The sequence below is a fragment of the Lolium rigidum genome, chromosome 2, assembly GCF_022539505.1.
Source record: "Lolium rigidum isolate FL_2022 chromosome 2, APGP_CSIRO_Lrig_0.1, whole genome shotgun sequence".
NCBI classification, from domain to species: Eukaryota; Viridiplantae; Streptophyta; class Magnoliopsida; order Poales; family Poaceae; genus Lolium; species Lolium rigidum.
This window is the reverse complement of record NC_061509.1, coordinates 80765320-80777712: the sequence shown is the minus strand read 5'-3', so window position 1 is coordinate 80777712 and position 12393 is coordinate 80765320.

The window sequence follows — 12393 nt, the reverse complement described above, 5'->3', positions numbered from 1 at the left end:
TGCAAGGTCTTGAGTAAGACTCAAGGACCGGCTACGGCAGAAGAAAGAGAAAGGATGAGTCGGATCCCCTATGCTTCGGCCAGTAGGCTCTATTATGTATGCCATGCTATGTACAAGACCGGATATAGCGCATGCTCGTTAGTTTGACTAGCAGATATCAAAGTGATCCAGGAATGGAACACTGGACAGCGGTCAAGAATATCCTGAAGTACTTGAAAAGAACTAAGGATATGTTTCTTTGTTATGGAGGTGACCAAGTGTCAACACCCGGATTTTTAAGTCCAGATGCCTATTATGCCGTACATCGCAATCCCAGGAATATTGTTGTTGCGAGACATAATAGTTGAATATCATAGAGTCATCATTTATTACAACACATAATCGTCTTACAAAGGTAGATCACATGATCCAATATTACAATAGTAGTTGATCTATCGATCAACGAACATCACAAATAGCGGAAGCGAAGTAGTAGTGGCTATCTAATCCACAGGCCAACGCTTGACGTCGGAGCGGTCCTAGTTGTCGTAGACGTCCCGTTGTCCATCTTCCTCGTACTCGTTGTCCTCCTTCAAAGTCCGGCCATTTGAATAGCCAGGGACAAAGCCATGAGTACTTTTAAAGTACTCGCAAACTAATACTAGTGTAAGCACTATCAATTTTAGTAAGGGGATACTAAGCTCTAGGTTTATTTGCATAAAGCCAAGTTTATTTCATAAACATTTAGTAAAGATGCTTGAATCACTAGACTAACTCAAGTGGGAACATTAGTGTCATTCCCACAACTTGGTTGTGATTTTAATTCAAATCCACCCTTCACCTTTCAAAATTTAAAACACAAGTCATAGGTCACATTTTTGAAAATGGTCCGATGACGGAACAAGATGGCCTTTCCAACCGTCCTTAACCGTGGACGCGGCTATTCGAATAGGTTTACACTCTGCAGAGGTTGTACACTTGTGCCACAACTTTTGATTACATCCGTCGTGGGTAACCCCGAATAATCGTAACTCAGTACGCGGATCATCAACCATAACCTTTTACTTACATAACCTAGTATGAGCACCTCTCCCCATGAGCTTGGCCTCCCGGTGAAAACCGCAATCAACCCGGAACCGCACGTGGCTTGGGCCGGACATTCACCTCATCTTTATCGTCGTTTCTTTTGTGTTGTGGTGGAGGCAGCTTTTGGCATAACCCCGATGACGTTTGTTTAGAGGGAACCCATACTAAGACACATAAATTTCCAGCTAAGCCCTACCCATAATCAGGTATTGTGGGGGTACTTGTAAATTGGAATGGTATCGCATCCGAACCCAACCATCAGCTTTCGTGAAATTCACCAAGTCATTCACCAGTCATATTCACCTTCAAAATCTTTCAATAGAATGAATCATCATTCCAAGGTTTTCAAAGTCATTTCATTTCATATGATCCCATCTAGAGTAGTCAATTTTATTTATTTAGCAATAGCAACTAGTCATGAGGGGTGCTAACTAGCTTTTCTTGCTCTAGGCTAACTTTGATGCTCTTGCCCTACTCCATATCTAAACCAAGTGAATCATGAATCAAAAAGTAAACTTTGATAAACAAACTTTAGAAAAGCTTGTAAAGTAAAAACTTGTAAGGTAAAAACTTGGGATAGGATCATTAAGCATAAATTAAATGGGGATGAGGCCTTGCTCTTGTAGAGCTTTGCCTTAGGGTATCTTGCAAGAATATTAGCTTGCCTTGGTTGGTGTATGGATCAAAATGTTCCTCCTTCTTCTCCGTAGATGTTCTCGTCGTCCCCTTCGTAGCCTTCGGTACTAGCGTCTATAAACGAATACGAGGATACAATCACCACACAAAACTTGCATACTAGACTAAACACACCAAAGATTCACACAAGCCTATGCTAGCATCACATCTTATTAGCATGGTGATTTACTTTGTTTTATTTTAAAGAAAACAATAATTTCCTCTCATTTTTATTTGTATAACTCTTTAATGCTTTGGAGGAAATAGTTTCCTCTCATTACAATATTAATTAATGTTTCTATTTATTTATTTGGAGAACTAATCTCCTCTCATTAAATATTGTTAAGATTTAATTTCCTCAAATACTAAGGTATGAGCACATGTTGACTAAGGTCAACACTTCACACTTATTATTTGAGAAACATGATTTAAATGAGGGAATACACCTCATGCAATTTAATACCAACATAGTAATGATTTAATATCCTCAAATAATTCCATATAAGAGTTAATAGACCATGGTCTCTACCTCATGTAGAATTACTTGAGACAAAGGTTTAAATGAGAGGGATACCTCTCATAAGATTTAATAATTAGTTGGAACCATTTAAATGCTACTATGGCAAACATTTAATATTCTTAAGTGAGCAAATATGAGACCAAGCAACCAGGGTCATCACATTACTTAATATTACTTGTGAGAATGATTTAAATGAGGTGCTACACCTCATAGATTTAAATTCCTAAAATTTGAAATGTAGGTCTTTAAAGAATTCATTTCTTTGCATTACCTAAAATTAAGATTTAATCTCTCCATATAATACTAAGGTAGGAAATATAGGTTGACCCAAAAGTCAACATTTCATATCTATTATATGTGAGTTTCATTTAATTGAAGTGCTACACTTCACATAGTTTTAATACTTAACATCTAAATGAATTTAAAATCTCTAAGTAATAATTCTCAAGGGTTCATTAGCCTAAGTCATTCCCCCTGGTTATTAGTACTTAGGATCAAAACTTAAATGAGAGGTAAATCTCATGTTAGGGTTGAGTTTGAATTTCAACTTAAAATACTCTAGAAATGACTACATAGCCATTTTATTTGATCTAGTCCATGATCATACAAACAACAGGGCTATGTTATTGCATAATCAATTAGAGGACATCAATTGCGATTTATTAGAATTGGAATTACTTCAAAATCTATTTTGGTTGATTTTTAAATAAAGTTTGAATGTGCAAAAGTCTCTGCTTTGTTATTTTTATCATTTAAATTTAATTACGAATTTGGAGATGGGACCAGTGGCATTGGTTAGATAATTTCCTTAGCTTTCCATAGATATAAAATTGGCTAAATTTGGTGCAGTGGTTTGAAAGTTATTCAATTTGGAAGTGGACACCGGTATGGAAATTTGAATGAAACAATTTAAACGAGATTTGAATACGTGGGCTGCGCGGGAAATGGAAATGGGCCGAAACGAAATTAAACGAACACTGCGCAGCCCAACTAGCATCCGGTGCCAGCGGGCCGCGCCCGACAAGGTGGGGGCCACCCGTCGGCTGGCTCTTAACCACGCGAATCGGTACGCGCTCGTTAGGGCCGTAGGATTAGAAAGGGATCCGACGGCTCGCGGGATCGCCGTCGTCTCCGACGAGCCGACGAGCTCACCGGCGGCGAGCCTAGGGGGTCGGCGGCCTTACCGAGCGTTCCCGCGGGGTTCCGCTGGCGGCGAGGCGAGGTTGTCGACGATGCTGGAGCTCCTGGTAGCAGTGGCGAGGCGTGGGGAGGCGTCAATCGGTGGCGATGATCTGCGGACTCCGGCGAACTCGAGCTCTTGATTCGAGCAGCTCCGGCGACTAAGGGTGAAATTGATGTGGCGAGCGTGTTCAGAGAAGGGAGAGGAGCAGATGGTGTGAAGAGATCGTGGGCTGAGGAGCTCTATTTATAGATGGGCATGGTGGCCGTGGGGTGCTGCAAGGGCGCGGCCATGGCGCGGCTCCCGGGGCGAGCGAAAGGGCAAGCTAGGGGGTGCGCGGGGTAGGCGACGGCTAGGGAGAGGCTAGAGCACTTGAAGAGACGACAGAGGAAGGACGGGAGCGTGCTCGTCGACGGTGGCGTCCTCGCGGTACGGGAGCGGCAGGGTGGTGATCATGGCGACGTCGACGGTGCAGGGGCAGGCCTGGGGGCTTGTTTAGCTCGTAGCGGGCGGGGAGTAGGTGCTCAATGCGATGGTAGCTTGGCCAGAGAAGGACGGGGGCGCTCGAGCGCTTGGTGTACTGGCGGCATCCAGGGCGTGGTCACCGCGCGTGCTGGCATGCTCGGGCGCGCATGGGCGCGCCCGGCTCGGCCAATGTGGTGCGTTTCTTTGCATAGGGCTGGTACAGGCGTGTTTAGGCGAGTACCTAGAAGCTCAATGACATGGTGAAATGGAGAGAGGAGGGCCAGAGAGAAATTGTGTGAGAGTGGCCGGCATGGCCACGGCATGAGTTGTTTTAGAGTTTTTTTCTCCCTCCTCTCACTTTAATCGACCAGGGCCGTGTAGAGGATGATGCAGGGATGCTAGAACTAGCAAATGATCACCGGATTAAAGTGGTTTAGTGAAGAATCTCGCTGGACAAAGGAGTGTAACACAAACTCGAATTCATGCTCGCCACGTGTTCGACACAATGGCCGCATGAAGAAAATTTGTCAAATTTTGAAATTCTTTTTGGTGAATCTTAATGATATAATTAATGTGAGGTTTTGGTGGTGGTGGCACTCAATTTGAAAAAGAATTGCAGAGTTTCAAATTTGAGGTGATCTTGTTTTTCTTCTCAGATCCTGTTTTGGCAATTTAATTCTGGTCAACCTAGTCAACTCTAGCTATGGTGGTCAACATGAAAAGTACTCACCTTGACATGGTCTTGGATGACATGGCTTTGGTTGACAAAGTTTAGTTTAGGAATTGGGAAATACATGGGGGTAAAGTGGTGAAGAAAATAATTTTGGCCCAAATGACCATTATCATATGTAAGATGAAATCTTGATTTTCTTTGATTTGATTCTTGATCCAATGATGCAATTGTGTTAGTTTATCACATTGAAGTATTTTAGAAGCAAGTAAACAAGTAATTATGGCCTTGGTGAAGAATTTGCATTTCTACATAAAGTATATGTGAGTGATGAATGGGTTTTTTCCCATTTTCTTTATTTCTCCTTAAGTTAGGGTTTTGTGATCTTGATTATGGTTCACATAGCAATAGTTAAGCATGCTAACACTCATCATGGCAATTGCACAAAAGGAATCACTCAATGTAAGGAACTAGGTGAGGCACTATATGCATATGTTGCATTTGAGTTTTAAATTTGACTTGGCTTGACCCAAATGGTGTGGTTGAGTGTTGAAATGGTATATAGGAGTGATCCCACCATTCATAACAAATATTAGGGTCAAGGTTCCCAAATTCATAAATTTGCATTTTACTCTCATATGCCTCTATGGCATTTTTAGTTTCTTTTTAGTTTCTTTGGTTTCACTTTGGATTTGGTTTGATAAGTGCTAGGTAGAGTGTATGAAGGTTTTCCAAACTTCTAAACAAGGTAGGAGGGTCTAGGGTTAAGATTTATAAAAATAGCCATAGGCACATATGCCTTTTTCTTATTTAATTTTCTTTTATTTTATTTTAGCTAGGATGGTGGAAAGAGGGGTGAGTTTTTGGGTTTAAGGTTATTTCAAACTACTATAACAATCAATCATGCAATAGCACAAGAATTAAACAAGATCACCATGTATCATACTTCATTTAATAAAAGTTTTTGTTGGTTCCAAAATTTGGAACAAGGGAAATTTATTTGTTTTGTTTTGAATTTTTGGGATGTTACAAACCCTTCCCCTTAAACAAATCTCGTCCCGAGATTTTAAGAAAAGTTAGGTTCCTAAGAGAGATTGAGCATGTTATTAACAGGAAGACATACTTGGCATGGTCTGTGGTGCTTCCTGAGCTTCAGTGGCATTCAAGCGGTAGTAACGACCGTTGCGGTTGTGTGGGTAGTTTGGGGCAAACTTCCTTCCAGTTGTGGCATAGCGCTGCTGCTGGGCAGTTGCAGTGGTATTGAAGGTAGTCCTAGCAAGCTTCTTGGGGCATTCATTGGAGTAATGACCCACAATTCCACATTCATAGCAGGTTACCGTTGCCTTGTCCTTTTGGGTAATGGGTACAGCGTTGCTTCCAGTCCTTGGGGCATTGTTGGCGGCTTTTATTGGGCACTTCCTATAGTAATGACCCATAACACCACATTCATAGCAAGTCGCAGTGGACTTGCCTCTGGGGGCATGGTTGGGTATTGGGATGAGTTGCTCCAGTGATGCTATTCTGACGCGGAGGCGAGCGATGAGGTAGTCCTTCTTGGCGTGTTGATGACGAAGTGCCTTGCGCTCCATTGCAAGGATGTTGATGGTGTCAGTCATCTTGGCGTGCTCAATGTGCATCTGGTTGGCTTGGGCACGGGGGTTGTTGCGGGTAGGAGGGGCCATCTGAACAATGAGGTGGATCATAAGATAAGCGAGGAATTTCTATGGTTTGTTTGAGATAAACTTGAAAATTTTCAAAACTTGAGTAGTGTTGAGGGGGTACAACCAACAACACTTTTTCATTCATACCAAACATCACACATTACAAAGCTAACACACCGTTGGTTTTAAGAACCATTCACCGCTCTACGATACAAGGGGATCCTGATACAAACTCTTGCGTAGGTGTGAGTTCTACTAAAGTGATCAAGTGTGCAAAATTTTAGGTAGAATTTCAAGGAAAAGTAGAGCATGGACTTCTCCTTTTGAAAAGATTTCAAGGATAAGAGAGAGAATAAGTTTTCACAAATATTCACTTCATTGGTTTTGAAACTAAGTTTTTCGGACGTCCATTCTAACTAGGGTCTCCTAAGGTCAAACAATGGCTCTGATACCAACTTGTCAACACCCGGATTTTTAAGTCCAGATGCCTATTATGCCGTACATCGCAATCCCAGGAATATTGTTGTTGCGAGACATAATAGTTGAATATCATAGAGTCATCATTTATTACAACACATAATCGTCTTACAAAGGTAGATCACATGATCCAATATTACAATAGTAGTTGATCTATCGATCAACGAACATCACAAATAGCGGAAGCGAAGTAGTAGTGGCTATCTAATCCACAGGCCAACGCTTGACGTCGGAGCGGTCCTAGTTGTCGTAGACGTCCCGTTGTCCATCTTCCTCGTATCGTTGTCCTCCTTCAAAGTCCGGCCATTTGAATAGCCGGGGACAAAGCCATGAGTACTTTTAAAGTACTCGCAAACTAATACTAGTGTAAGCACTATCAATTTTAGTAAGGGGATACTAAGCTCTAGGTTTATTTGCATAAAGCCAAGTTTATTTCATAAACATTTAGTAAAGATGCTTGAATCACTAGACTAACTCAAGTGGGAACATTAGTGTCATTCCCACAACTTGGTTGTGATTTTAATTCAAATCCACCCTTCACCTTTCAAAATTTAAAACACAAGTCATAGGTCACATTTTTGAAAATGGTCCGATGACGGAACAGCATGGCCTTTCCAACCGTCCTTAACCGTGGACGCGGCTATTCGAATAGGTTTACACTCTGCAGAGGTTGTACACTTGTGCCACAACTTTTGATTACATCCGTCAGGGGTAACCCTGAATAATCGTAACTCAGTACGCGGATCATCAACCATAACCTTTTACTTACATAACCTAGTATGAGCACCTCTCCCCATGAGCTTGGCCTCCCGGTGAAAACCGCAGTCAACCCGGGAACTGCACAGGGCTTGGGCCGGACATTCACCTCATCTTTATCGTCGTTTCTTTTGTGTTGTGGTGGAGGCAGCTTTTGGCATAACCCCGATGACGTTTGTTTAGAGGGAACCCATACTAAGACACATAAATTTCCAGTTAAGCCCTACCCATAATCGGGTATTGTGGGGGTACTTGTAAATTGGAATGGTATCGCATCCGAACCCAACCATCAGCTTTCGTAAAATTCACCAAGTCATTCACCAGTCATATTCACCTTCAAAATCTTTCAATAGAATGAATCATCATTCCAAGGTTTTCAAAGTCATTTCATTTCATATGATCCCATCTAGAGTAGTCAATTTTATTTATTTAGCAATAGCAACTAGTCATGAGGGGTGCTAACTAGCTTTTCTTGCTCTAGGCTAACTTTGATGCTCTTGCCCTACTCCATATCTAAACCAAGTGAATCATGAATCAAAAAGTAAACTTTGATAAACAAACTTTAGAAAAGCTTGTAAAGTAAAAACTTGTAAGGTAAAAACTTGGGATAGGATCATTAAGCATAAATTAAATGGGGATGAGGCCTTGCTCTTGTAGAGCTTTGCCTTAGGGTATCTTGCAAGAATATTAGCTTGCCTTGGTTGGTGTATGGATCAAAATGTTCCTCCTTCTTCTCCGTAGATGTTCTCGTCGTCCCCTTCGTAGCCTTCGGTACTAGCGTCTATAAACGAATACGAGGATACAATCACCACACAAAACTTGCATACTAGACTAAACACACCAAAGATTCACACAAGCCTATGCTAGCATCACATCTTATTAGCATGGTGATTTACTTTGTTTTATTTTAAAGAAAACAATAATTTCCTCTCATTTTTATTTGTATAACTCTTTAATGCTTTGGAGGAAATAGTTTCCTCTCATTACAATATTAATTAATGTTTCTATTTATTTATTTGGAGAACTAATCTCCTCTCATTAAATATTGTTAAGATTTAATTTCCTCAAATACTAAGGTATGAGCACATGTTGACTAAGGTCAACACTTCACACTTATTATTTGAGAAACATGATTTAAATGAGGGAATACACCTCATGCAATTTAATACCAACATAGTAATGATTTAATATCCTCAAATAATTCCATATAAGAGTTAATAGACCATGGTCTCTACCTCATGTAGAATTACTTGAGACAAAGGTTTAAATGAGAGGGATACCTCTCATAAGATTTAATAATTAGTTGGAACCATTTAAATGCTACTATGGCAAACATTTAATATTCTTAAGTGAGCAAATATGAGACCAAGCAACCAGGTCATCACATTACTTAATATTACTTGTGAGAATGATTTAAATGAGGTGCTACACCTCATAGATTTAAATTCCTAAAATTTGAAATGTAGGTCTTTAAAGAATTCATTTCTTTGCATTACCTAAAATTAAGATTTAATCTCTCCATATAATACTAAGGTAGGAAATATAGGTTGACCCAAAAGTCAACATTTCATATCTATTATATGTGAGTTTCATTTAATTGAAGTGCTACACTTCACATAGTTTTAATACTTAACATCTAAATGAATTAAAATCTCTAAGTAATAATTCTCAAGGGTTCATTAGCCTAAGTCATTCCCCCTGGTTATTAGTACTTAGGATCAAAACTTAAATGAGAGGTAAATCTCATGTTAGGGTTGAGTTTGAATTTCAACTTAAAATACTCTAGAAATGACTACATAGCCATTTTATTTGATCTAGTCCATGATCATACAAACAACAGGGCTATGTTATTGCATAATCAATTAGAGGACATCAATTGCGATTTATTAGAATTGGAATTACTTCAAAATCTATTTTGGTTGATTTTTAAATAAAGTTTGAATGTGCAAAAGTCTCTGCTTTGTTATTTTTATCATTTAAATTTAATTACGAATTTGGAGATGGGACCAGTGGCATTGGTTAGATAATTTCCTTAGCTTTCCATAGATATAAAATTGGCTAAATTTGGTGCAGTGGTTTGAAAGTTATTCAATTTGGAAGTGGACACCAGTATGGAAATTTGACTGAAACAATTTAAACGAGATTTGAATTCGTGGGCTGCGCGGGAAATGGAAATGGGCCGAAACGAAATAAACGAACACTGCGCAGCCCAACTAGCATCCAGTGCCACTGGGCCGCCCTGACGAGGTGGGGGCCACCCGTCAGTGGCTCTTAACCACGCGAATCGGTACGCGCTCGTTAGGCCGTAGGATTAGAAAGGGATCCAGCGGCCAGGGATCGTCGTCGTCTCCGACGAGCGACGGGCTCACTGGCGGCGAGCCTAGGGGGTCGGCGGCCTTACCGGCGTTCCCGCGGGGTTCTGCTGGCGGCGAGGCGAGGTTGTCGACGATGCTGGAGCTCCTGGTAGCAGTGGCGAGGCGTGGGGAGGCGTCAATCGGTGGCGATGATCTGCGGACTCCGGCGAACTCGAGCTCTTGATTCGAGCAGCTCCGGCAACTAAGGGTGAAATTTATGTGGCGAGCGTGTTCAGAGAAGGGAGAGGAGCAGATGGTGTGAAGAGATCATGGGCTGAGGAGCTCTATTTATAGATGGGCATGGTGGCCGTGGGGTGCTGCAAGGGCGCGGCCATGGCGCGGCTCCTGGGGCGAGCGAAAGGGCAAGCTAGGGGGTGCGCGGGGTAGGCGACGGCTAGGAGAGGCTAGAGCACTTGAAGAGACGACAGAGGAAGGACGGGAGCGTGCTGTCGACGGTGGCGTCCTCGCGGTACGGGGGCGGCAGGGTGGTGATCATGGCGACGTCGACGGTGCAGGGCAGGCCCGGGGGCTTGTTTAGCTCGTAGCGGGCGGGAGTAGGTGCTCAATGCGATGGTAGCTTGGCCGGAGAAGGACGGGGGCGCTCGAGCGCTTGGTGTACCGGGCGGCATCCGTGGCGTGGTCACCGCGCGTGCCGGCATGCTCGGGCGCGCATGGGCGCGCTCGGCTCGGCCAATGTGGTGCGTTTCTTTGCATAGGGCTGGTACAGGCGTGTTTAGGCGAGTACCTAGAAGCTCAATGACATGGTGAAATGGAGAGAGGAGGGCCGTAGAGAAATTGTGTGAGAGTGGCCGGCATGGCCACGGCATGAGTTGTTTTAGAGTTTTTTTCTCCCTCCTCTCACTTTAATCGACCAGGGCCAGGACAGTGGATGATGCAGGGATGCTAGAACTAGCAAATGATCACCGGATTAAAGTGGTTTAGTGAAGAATCTGCTGGACAAAGGAGTGTAACACAAATCGAATTCATGCTCGCCAACTGTTCGACACAATGGCCGCATGAAGAAAATTTTCAAATTTTGAAATTCTTTTTGGTGAATCTTAATGATATAATTAATGTGAGGTTTTGGTGGTGGTGGCACTCAATTTGGAAAAGAATTGCAGTAGTTTCAAATTTGAGGTGATCTTGTTTTTCTTCTCAGATCCTGTTTTGGCAATTTAATTCTGGTCAACCTAGTCAACTCTAGCTATGGTGGTCAACATGAAAAGTACTCACCTTGACATGGTCTTGGATGACATGGCTTTGGTTGACAAAGTTTAGTTTAGGAATTGGGAAATACAGTGGGGTAAAGTGGTGAAGAAAATAATTTTGGCCCAAATGACCATTATCATATGTAAGATGAAATCTTGATTTTCTTTGATTTGATTCTTGATCCAATGATGCAATTGTGTTAGTTTATCACATTGAAGTATTTTAGAAGCAAGGAAACAAGTAATTATGGCCTTGGTGAAGAATTTGCATTTCTACATAAAGTATATGTGAGTGATGAATGGGTTTTTTCCCATTTTCTTTATTTCTCCTTAAGTTAGGGTTTTGTGATCTTGATTATGGTTCACATAGCAATAGTTAAGCATGCTAACACTCATCATGGCAATTGCACAAAAGGAATCACTCAATGTAAGGAACTAGGTGAGGCACTATATGCATATGTTGCATTTGAGTTTTAAATTTGACTTGGCTTGACCCAAATGGTGTGGTTGAGTGTTGAAATGGTATATAGGAGTGATCCCACCATTCATAACAAATATTAGGGTCAAGGTTCCCAAATTCATAAATTTGCATTTTACTCTCATATGCCCCTATGGCATTTTTAGTTTCTTTTTAGTTTCTTTGGTTTCACTTTGGATTTGGTTTGATAAGTGCTAGGTAGAGTGTATGAAGGTTTTCCAAACTTCTAAACAAGGTAGGAGGGTCTAGGGTTAAGATTTATAAAAATAGCCATAGGCACATATGCCTTTTTCTTATTTAATTTTCTTTTATTTTATTTTAGCTAGGATGGTGGAAAGAGGGGTGAGTTTTTGGGTTTAAGGTTATTTCAAACTACTATAACAATCAATCATGCAATAGCACAAGAATTAAACAAGATCACCATGTATCATACTTCATTTAATAAAAGTTTTTGTTGGTTCCAAAATTTGGAACAAGGGAAATTTATTTGTTTTGTTTTGAATTTTTGGGATGTTACACCAAGAGCTCGTTGTAACAAGTTACACCGATGCAAGTTGGAACACTGATCCTGATGACTCTAAGTCACAGTCTGGGTACGTGTTTATATTGAATGGTGCTACAGTAAGCTGGGCAAGCTCGAAGCAGTGCACGGTGGCGAAGTCTTCAACAGAATCGGAGTACATAGCGGCTTCAGAGGCTTCATCAGAAGCGGTATGGATGAGGAGGTTCATTGTAGAGCTCGGTGTGGTTCCTAGTGCATTGGACCCACTAGTCATATATTGTGACAACATGGGTGCCATCGCCAATGCACAAGAACCAAGGTCACACAAGAGGCTGAAGCATATCAAGATGCGTTACCACTCGATTCGCGAGTACATCGAAGA